The following is an 11,419-nucleotide window of genomic DNA, read 5'->3' on the forward strand; positions in this document are numbered from 1 at the left end:
TATTTTAAAAGGACATTTAAAATAAAATCCGAATTGTCATAGAAATCAGAATACTTGACAATGATTAGTTATTAAAAGGTAAGAAATGGTCAGTCACCTTCCCTGGTAGTCAGCTCCTTCCTTAATCCTGCCCTTCTTTATCTAGTCCCTATCACAGTAAAAAAAAAAAAAAAAAAAACTCCATCATCCATCTGACAGCCTAAACCAATCCCTGGATTCAATTTTATCTCTTTCACTAGCCTCCTACTCATATCCCCAGAGCCTTGCCCAAGATCAATGAAAGTGTCACACTCATGCCACCTTCCTGTTAATATATGTTAATACTAGAATGGGCTTGGCCATTTTTTTGGACAACCTATTCGGGATGTTTGAGAGTTACCAGTTAATAATATGTCCCTTCTCTGGGCTGGAATCTGCTTTTTTTTCCTCAATGAATTCCAGACCCTAAGAGATAGAAGCTATCAAATGCAATGCCTAGACAATATCACATATTACTGCATGCTTCTCTAAACGTGAACATATTCAATCATATGAACAGTACTAGGCTCCTGAAGATGGATGGCAGAATGGTCTTGCTCTCACCTTATAACCCAAACTCAGTAGAGGTTGAACTTCTAGGAAAGCATGTTCTGAGAATTGAGATTTCTCTCAAGACAGATTGTTGGCCATGGTAAAATCCAAGTAAAACTTCCTTTTTTTTTTTTTTTTTTTTTTATATACAAAGGTAGTTTCTTCTTAAATTTTTAAGATGCCAGGCCTATCAAAAAATAAGTAAGAAAGATTCCTAAAAGGGTTGCTTATTGCAGGTGATACTGAAAAATCATTTACATGTTCCAGGCACTGAACTAAATTTAGTAAATATGACAACAAGCAAAAGAAACAAAAGTCCCTCTCCTCAAGAAAAACTACATGTTTTTTTCTTTGGTTTAAACACTTAACTCATTGTTACAGAAAAGAGCAAAGTTACCATGGCCCACCTAAGAACAATTCATCTTGTTTTGTTTCTGTGAAAAATAAAAGTTTTTATGTGACAGAATGCCAGAGACCTCAATCTCCATTTGGAGACTGATGACACTGAAACTTATTACTCTTACTTCAAATGACTACCCTATGTCCGTACAGAGAGGACATTTATTATGTTTATTTTCCAACATCCACTTCCTGTTCTCTCTGTAACCATTCCAATATTGTACTGGGAACGACATTTTCCCTACTGGATACAGTCTGATGATACGGCCAATCAAGATTGGAAAAAGACTGGAAAAGCTGCTCACAGATTCATTCCCACAATGGTGACCTAAAGAAACTACCCATTACGTCTTGCGACCTGGAATCCAGGTTCTGCCCTAGTTCCTGCCTTGCTTTCTCAGCATCCAGTTATCCCTGTGAGCCCCATAAATCACTACATGAAATTTAACTTTGCTTAGTTAGCTTCAGTTTCCCTTGTTTGCAGTCCAAGATTCCTAACAGATACACCATGGATTATTCCAGAGGCATTGATTGCATTCCCTGGGACCAGAGCATGCCTTATAGTGCCTGGCAACAAGCACTGAGACAAGTATATTTTACTTAAAATGAAAATGAAAATAGCACAAAACGATGGTGTTGACTCATCCTCTAATTTATTCTTATAAATTATTCCTTGTGATTAATGTAGCTAGTAGCTAAAACTGTTGCTTGGACACAACACAAAAATGCCAGAAAATTATTTTCCTGGATAGTAAAAAGCTACTGACTTTTATACCAGATTATTATTACAGCAATTACGCAGCTGACATGCAGAAGCCTCAAAAGATATGTGGCCCTTGGGATAGCAAATAAGAAGTTTGAAATAAATGAAACTCAAATACTGGAGTCGTGTGGATGGTCCTCTTGGCAAGAAAGCAGTTTCCTCTCTTCCAAGAAATAATTTGCATGACACTTGCCGTAGATATTACTTTTCCTCCCGGTCACACATTAATTGACTACCCAGGTGCTCAGAGTAAGGAGAATAACACCAAGTGCTTATTTAGAAAAAAAACCTTTCAAGAAAGCACAATGTAATCACAAACATGGTTGCCTTGATAATAATTAATACCTTGGGCTAGCTTCTAGCCTAAATCAATAATGGTTATTTTGCCCATCTATAAAATTCCAGACGTGATCCTTTCTCCACACCCCTTGCCATAGGAGCTAAAAGCAAAGCCTGTGTCAAATTCTTGATTCCATATCTATTGCAGCCACAACGCAAGAAATAAAACCTAATGAGTTTCTACCAACACAACCAGTTTGTTAGCATTGACTGGTCACTTCAGTGAAAGAACCAGTCAATTTAATCAAATTGGCCAAACTGGCCTTAAGCTGAAGTGACAAATGGATGCAGTCAAAATAATCAAACTATGTAAATAGACTGGGTGTGTTCACTTCAATATCCTTATTATGGTTCTGAATCTTAATATTTTTGCTAATAAGCACTAGTCTCTGCTGAGTGGGAAAATGTTAATACTGGGGAATCACAAAGCGAAATGGCTGCTTACCCCAGTGGTCATAACCAATCATCTGAATGAGCAAAACCTGTAGGCAAATGGAATAAACCTTCCCCCAACCTCTTGACTGAGGGCATGCCCAGGAGTCCTACACCAGGTTTTCTAATCATTGGTATGTGAAGAATCCAGAGACATTGCCCCTAGCCACAGTATAATTGGTTACATACATACAGTATAAACATACATTTACTGGACAGTGGACACAGGAATACTGAATTAGAAAACATACCCAAGTGACTCTACCAGGAATCTAAGAAGAATAGACAGCAGAGAGGGCTTTCTAAAGCCCCAAACAATCATGGTAATTCACTTCCAACTGTTGCCCTGCTGGCACTTTTCCTAAGCAGACAGCGGAGAACTGCTGCATCGCTCAGATAACAAGGTAATTAATGTTAAAAAGGAAGACCATATTGAGGAGGGTCAGCTGTAGCTTCAGAATTATAAAAAGGTAGAATTAAAGAGCTTATTTCCATTTGGCTCTTTTTTTTTTCTAAGGCTTATTTTAAAAAGACTTGAAAAGGCAGGGGTAGAATAAACAAAAGCTATTATAGGAAGATGAAATTCCTTTCCTCTTGGCCTCTTTCTATTACAGAACTTTTCTGAAGCCCCAGTGGCATTTCATAACCCAACCTTCCAAACTTATTCATCTACTTAAAAAAATCATATCACAGAATTTGCTCATAAACACTTTTAGGGGTGATGCCATCCTTTCAATGTGCCCCAACTTTCCACCCTTATTCTCTGTAAATACATGATCACTGTTAATAACTTAAACTACAATTATTGTCACATAACATCTGGAGAAATTTTACCATCAGAAGATGGTGATGGGCTTACAGAAACCTATATGGGAGAATTACATAAGATTTAAATGAATGGAATATTACTTTCAAATCCATGACACTGATTTCATAATAAATAACAACAGTAAAGTTTGTCTTTAAATATCAAACAGAAGAAAATATCCAGCCTTATGCAGCAGCTAAAAGAAATAAATGAGACCTTGAAAAATAGCATTAGGCTTACTTAGAGAAGCTGTAATCGTAAACATGATAATCGTTAACATGTACTAAACACTTACTCTCTGCTAAACACTAGACTTAGTGTTCTAATATGTTAAAATATTTAACACATTTAAATTGCATAACAACCCTAAGGGGTAGTTATGACTTTTATCCTCATTGTTTTAAAGTGGTAAGAAAACTGAGGCACAGAGTAGTTGAGCAACTTGACAAAGGTAACACAGCTAATAAGTGGATGAGTGAGGATTGGAACCCTGAAAATAGAGCTCTGAGATCCATACCCCTAATCTATACATACAGAAGCCCTTAAAATAAAACATCTGGATATCTGTGTAAATGAAATATTATATATAATTTAGTTTTGAGTATAATGTTCGATATATAGGACAACCTCTCTAGGAATGCTAATGTTAATGGTAGAAGAAAATAATTATGGTAAATAGTATATAACTTCTATACTGCATTCTAAAAAATATTAGGACACATATTTTTGATACTATTTACTTATGTATATGTATATATCACACTCACACACTTAATTACTTAGTGGTGAAATCTATGTCCAGAAACAACACCCATTACAGAAAGTTTTTAAAAGAGTTTTAATTTCTTCTATTTACCTATAGAGTTTGTTTTTTGAATGAGTATTCATGCATTAATTTTTGATCATTAATATAATTGATCAGTTTGGATTTGGGGCAAACTATCTTGAATAAAATTACTTTATTAAGTCTTAACAAGCTTCTAGAGACTGTGTATATAACAACTATTATCCTATGTCCACAGTCATGAGAGGACAGGTTTAATGGTTTCATTAAAAGCCTGGCAGATAGAGGGGAGGTCAGAATTTGGAACATTTGGATTTCAAACTCAAGTAAACAGTTGGCTAAAATCTATGATACTGGCTATTTCTTAAAATATGTCTTAACACACGTTAAATCACTATGATATGGAGCAACTATAGCCTCTGGTCATCCTTCCAACCTCTTAGCTCTCCTGCCTACCCAAACACACACGGCCCCCCACCAATTCCATTACAGTAAAGCGGCAAAAAGAAATAAGAGGAGGGAGTCACAAAAGATCTCTGAATATATTAGAATTTCCCAAGTCTAACTGTATCATTTTGATCAGTATCAGTAAAGAAAAACCTAAACCGCTCACAACTCCTGAAATTGAAGTATGCCATAAACACAGGAAAAGGACGGTCATGATTCCCAAGAAATAGGAAGTCCACACAGAGCATTTTCACCCAGAAGAAGGTCTGCCTCATTAACCTTTAGGTGATGGCAACTCAGGGAGACAGCAGAAAAAAGGGGAAGGGACGGCTCAAGGAAAGATGACAACGAGTCAGAAGTAAGATGGGTTGTGACAGGGGTGATCTCTAAAGGAAAGAAAAAACATGGACATCGGCGACACAAATGGGAAGTGACAGGAAGAAACTGTCTGGGACTGTAAATGAGCTCAGTGGGAAAAGAAGTGGAACACGCATTGGAGTGAAACCACTGAATTATGGGATTATGCCCCCAGAACTCTTAGCATAGCAATATTGTCTCCTAGCCCACAGAGCAGGCCTAGGTTTATTACACAACCTCCCGCCTTTCTCATTCCGTTCTCAGAGAAGCAGCAAAGTCAATTGCGACTGGAAAATGAACCAACTTTTTTCTTTTTTGCCTCTTCTTTGCTTCTCAAATTAGTGAGAAAACATAAATGTAAATTTCCTCTCTGTGGCTGTATTCTGAGTGGTGACACTTCAGAAAATCCTGGTGAGAAAATTTAATTCCGTGTTTTCTTGTTTCCATCGGGACTGATGTCCCTTTGAAGGTGCTAATGGATTCTCTCCTTTTCAGAGTCTAGTACATTTACCTCTAACTCTTTTCTATGAAAGATCTTTTAAAATGAAGAAATCTGGGATGTAAATGTCTCAACGTATCCCCTGTGTTTGAACCTCAGGTGTTTCTCGGTTGTATCCCCCCAGAGGCATTGTTAATAGATTGTATTTAGTAAGGAGGCCCCCAACTCTGAAATCTAGGTCACAAACTGATTGCTCCTTGCTCAGCATCCACTTTGTTTATAGGGATAGCTTCACTCCACTTGGAATGAAAGATACTTAGCACCTCTCCTATCCTGTGAAATGTTGCAGACTTATGTAATCGAGTCCAATGGGGGCACATCAGCTCACACTTCCTGAATGTTGGATGGCAAGAGCTGTGGCCACTCTACACTTGACCCCATGCAGTCCAGCTTTCACCTGAGTACCCAAATGAAAGCTTAACATGCTGTGTGTTCAGTGCCTCTCTGCATGCTTTACTTGCTTGAGAACAGACGCTTTAAGATGAAGAACAATAGTAGTCAGGAGGTAGGTTTCTTTGAGTAAAGCTTTTGAAACACAAAAATTTTTATTTGTTGCAGGTTTTTAATAGAACACACACACTCACTCACATAAATAGAAACTAATTATAAATCAGAGGTTGAAAGCAAACAAAACTCAGATCTTGTGAAACCTTAAAGTTTATATATAATGGCTGTTTTACAACAAAGCACAGGGTGATGGGGCTATAAGAGGGCATGGCAAACGAGTCTCTTTAATTCGTTCCCACTTCAAGCCTCTGAACTAGATGGAATTCTCCCTCCCTGGAAAAAATGAGCGATTTGCAGGGTTTGGAGAGATATATTAATTAATTAGAAAAGTTTGGGGGAAAAGATAGCATGAGAATGGGCTGGAGGTCCATCACCGCATCATCCACTACACATTGGATGGGGTGGGGGAAGGGGTGCAACAGCAGGGGTTGCCAAAATACAAGCATGTACAGAAGATTGAGCTACTTTCTCTAGATCACTCCCAGCTCCCTCAAGAGAGAAGGAAGCATGACGATCCAAGACTCAAGGTCCACACTCCTCATGTGAAGGGAAGCCTTGGCACAGAGAGGAGTAACTATTGACCTCCGTCAGGTTTCACTTTAAGGTGTCACACTATGGGATCAATTCTGCAATTTTCTTGTCTGTGAGATGCAAGAGAAAACATCAGGCAGCCTATACGAGCTTTCACAAATTGTAGGGAGAATTTCCCAGGTAAGTGAGAAGGGTAACCTGAAGGAGGAGGGGCTTCACATCATCACGGCCAGCAGCAGCAAGAAACAGAGTGAGGAGACAGAGCAAAGGATGGAGTGTATTTCAGTGCCTCAGAGAGCCTGGCTGGAGGTGACGCAGAGGACACCAGGTGACGTTCGTGGATATTACTAGTACTGTCCACAGGAGGAACTGACAATCCCAGAGCTTGGAAGTGACCACAGTAGGGACCCTGCTGCCTGCGGTTGTTCAAGGGGAAATACAAAGTCTTTGAGGAAGATACAAGAATCAGAGAGGATGATGTTTTCAAAGAAGAAGGAATACATTTCTTTCCATTCCTTTTCCATTTAAGATCTAGGAACTGGTCTAAAAGGGGGAATCAAATGCCTTAGAAACAAAATATTGGGACTAACTGTTGAGTATTTTTATAAAGATGCTGGCACACTTGGCTTGGCCCCAATGTGAAGAATATAATTTCCGATGAAAATAAGACTTTTAATCTGGAGAAAATAATTATTGAGATATATAAAGATATTCAAATGTGTCCTCATTATATTGTCTCATTATTGGATTATTTTTAATATTGCATTTGTTGTCCATTTGAGCAGGAAAATAAATATTTGTAAAACTTGGAAAATATTTAAAAATAATAGATCTTACAGCTTCAAAACGTTGACTTCTTAAAAGACACACACAAAACAGAAATAGAGATGATTTGTATTCTTATAAATGCTTTAAAGCAAGTTGTACAAAAATTTTTTAAAAATAAGCATGAGATAAAAAAGTATTGAAATTATATTTTGAATGTAATTTAATTAAAATTCTGAAAGGACAAAATATGAGTCAATTTCAGCAAATTAGTTATATTCATTTAAAAAAATAATAAATGTAGTTTAGAATTTTAAAAAGGAATTTATTATTCTGTGTCATCAGGAATCAAATCAGTCAACCAGTAAAAGTACCAAGATCAACAACCTCAGTTTTTATTTCACAAGAATTCATAGCAGATAATAACACTTAGTATATATACCTTTTAGGGTAGATGAAAAATAGGGAAATAATGAAGAAAGTAAATCAAGAGAGAAACAAAATACAGGTCTACAATCCCTTATCTGAAACCCGTGGAGTCAATGGATTTTGCATATATATTATGTAACATCTCCATCCACACTCTAACACATTGTTTCTCAATATTCACACAAAGTGGGATAGATAAGACTGTCAATGCTAATATTAGTGTAGGTCAAGTTTTGTCACCAAATGGGATTTGGTGCCAAACCTAAAGGAAAAAAAAGATTGTTTTCATAGTTTGCGGTGTTGTAGAATTGCAGAAATGGGGTTATGTACCTGTAGTTTATAGGCACACACAACTCTAAGAACTTCATTGATGATACATTTTTGCATCTTTTAGTGGCAATTCGATTAGCTGTAATAATTCAATGGGAATGTAAAAGGGAAGGGTCTGTTTTGTACTAACTTGCAGAGGACTCTGCAGCCTCTGGTGCTATGCAGAAATTCCTGTGCGCCAAAATGATAATGACTGAATTTGGGATGTTAACAGAAAGAGATTTATGAACAGTGCTCAAATATAATTTCAAGTGATGTAAATGTTTGAATGGTTGTTAAATAACTAGTTTTAAAAGTTTAAACACTTCTTCACTAAGTTGTTAAGAAATACATGGAGTATATCCACTGTAGGGCTTTTCGTCCTTGAAATGCTATATCCTGCAGGCAGGAAACACGGGGCATGGCCCATACTTTGAAAGGGCTCCTTGATTTCAATAGGGATCTTGGGACGGTGGACCTGGTTACTCTAAGGCAGCAGGGACTGAACAGTGATTATAATGATATGACCATCAGACATCTCTTGTAGTAGCTTATTGATTTTGATATCCCTAGAACTGAACTGGACAGGCAATTGACTCAAAATCCTGCTTAAAATGTATAAGTAAAACAAAAACAAAACAAACGAAAATCATAGGTCTGGTGAACAAAAGCCTAATAAAAATCACCACAATAGGGCTTCCCTGGTGGCGCAGTGGTTGAGAATCTGCCTGCCAATGCAGGGAACACGGGTTCGAGCCCTGGTCTGGGAGGATCCCACATGCCGCGGAGCAACTGGGCCCGTGAGCCACAACTACTGAGCCTGCGCGTCTGGAGCCTGTGCTCCGCAACAAGAGAGGCCGCGATAGTGAGAGGCCCGCGCACCGCGATGAAGAGTGGCCCCCGCTCGCCACAACTAGAGAAAGCCCTCGCACAGAAATGAAGACCCAACACAGCCAAAAAAATAAATAAATTAATTAATTAAAAAAAAAAATCACCACCATAGTCACAGCCTTTCACCCTGTGCTCAGACCTGAGTCAATCTATACACTAGGAGTCCCTTTTTAAAAGGGACTGTGTGACCTTGAGAAGACTCCGTAACAATCCTAACAAGTATGTATTTCCATATACTTTTCTTAAGAGACCTGAAGTCACTTACCGTGTAACTGAATTAGAGAAAATAAATGGGCTTACTGGATACTGGGTCTGAAGTTAGGATAATCTCTGGGCACCCAGAACACACTGTGATTTGGATGTCAGGTGATAAATGGAGTTTGGGGCTGGCTCTGTCTTCCCACTTCCAGAATGCAAAAGTTGAAATGGACATGCTTAGCAACCAATATAATTAAACAATTAGGTACATTTATTCAAATGATCATCATATTCCTAATTCTGTAACTTATCAAATAGAACAATTTTAAGTTACTATTTAAGAAGTTAGCCTTGGTTTTTATGGAGTTAATCTTTACATAGGAAGAGTTATCATATTATCATACAGTTGATCAAAAAACTGTAAAAGTTTGCTTTATGAGGTATTACAAATTTTCTTTATCAGCAAAAACATATGTAAAGGCCTATCAAATATAATCAAATATATCCTATCAAATATAATTTTATTTAAAGAACAGCTTCCCAACAAACGTGCTGCAGAAGGAGTTACAGTTTTAATTTGATAATTATAAACCTTTAGTGTGATTAAAAATTCTCTTCACCAATTTGGAAATTTTCTCATCTTAGAGTAGAAAATAGAATATGCATATAGATATATAATTAAGTTCATTTTTAATAAATAAACTTACAAGTATAAGTAGTATATTTTATAAATAACATATAGATGGCATATAATATAGCATAATAATTGAGAATGTGGGTTCTTTATTCAAATACCTGTATGTAAGTCCACTTTTACTACCTACCACCTGAGTGACCCTGGTCCAGTTTATTAACTTCTTTGTGCCTCAGTTTCCTCCAGTTTCTCTAATATGAATTGAAGTTTCAAAAATTTTTTTTCTCTTGTCCTTCATGTTATTTCAAAATGAAGAACATATTCTACTGTATTAGATTAAGAATCTTAAGAGCTCTGAAGTAAAATGTATGTATACTACCAAAGATGCAGCAATAATAATGGTAATAAGAATAGTAAAATCCAAGTAATCACATGGAATAAATACCTTCAAAATTCTAAGATAAAAGTAACTTTTAAACTCAACCTCTATACCCTACCAAACTGTTAATAAAACAGGGAGGTAAAATAAAGGCAATTTCAGAAATGTAATGTCTATAAAATTTGCATTCCATGAATCCTAAGAAGATTAATGGAATATTTGCTCCATCAAAATGAGGAAGAAAACTGATACATTCAAGAGGATTCTAAAGAGACATAACAACAAAAATGCCATGTGGTAACCTCAATGAGATCCTGGAACTGCAAAAGGATATTAGGTAAATACTAAGGATACTAGGTAAATACTAAGGAAATCCAAATAAAGTATCGACTTTAGTTAGCGATGACATGACAATATTGGGTTATTTATTGTAACAAGTACACTGTAAGATGCATATAATAGGGGAAACAGTGTGGGGTATATGGGAACTCTCTGTTCTACGGTCTTAGTTTTCCTATAACTCTAAAACTGTTCTAGAAAAAATAAAGTTCATTTGAAAAAATCAGTATGATTTAGGTCCTCTTATTCTCCCCTTCTTAGAAATGAGAAAAGTGAAGCACAAAATAAGTTAGTAATTTCCCCCAAGATCACACAGCTTGCAATTGGTAGGGCCAATATGCTAGCCTCACAATTTTGCCCCAGCATCCATTCTCTTAATTGCTCTGCTACATAAAGTAAAGACCTGGGGCTAAGAGAAATATGTTGTCATGAGTCCTTTGCTGCCATACCGAATAGTCCTGATCAGCATAATAAAGAGGAGGTGGTTTCATAACCAACTAGCAGAAATAGGATAAGGAAGAAGAATTTCACCTACAAGTGAGAGTAGCCAAGAATACTGTGTAAGCTCTACTCCTGATTGTTCTGGTTATAAGGACCTTACCTAGCATTACCAAGATTATAATACAAAAATCCATATGCAAATGAAGTAAATAGTAGTAAGAGGTGGGGTAATCTGTGTTTTAGCTAACTCCATCTTAAGGGGAGCTCTGAGAGGGAAGCTGGCAGTAGACAACAGATACATGTTCAGACTTGGACTGTAAATAGAAAGCATTGTGATGAGACTACCTGCCCATGAACTTTGGTGGCCCATACATTTTGCCCATTGATTTTTATATCTTGCATAAACAAGGAATTATTGTGAATCCACATTTTCCCACCTATTTTATCTGTTGGTTCCATTACTTGGAAGAAGCTCTAGTGTAGACTATAAAATAGTGGATCTTTTTCTTCTTGTGACCTGGTGCTACCTGGCTGAGAAACATGGCAATTGTAACGTATAGTTCTAAATATAGGACTCTTTTTTATTTCAAGGGACAAA

Source organism: Balaenoptera ricei, chromosome 4 (genome assembly GCF_028023285.1).
Source record: "Balaenoptera ricei isolate mBalRic1 chromosome 4, mBalRic1.hap2, whole genome shotgun sequence".
NCBI lineage: Eukaryota > Metazoa > Chordata > Mammalia > Artiodactyla > Balaenopteridae > Balaenoptera > Balaenoptera ricei.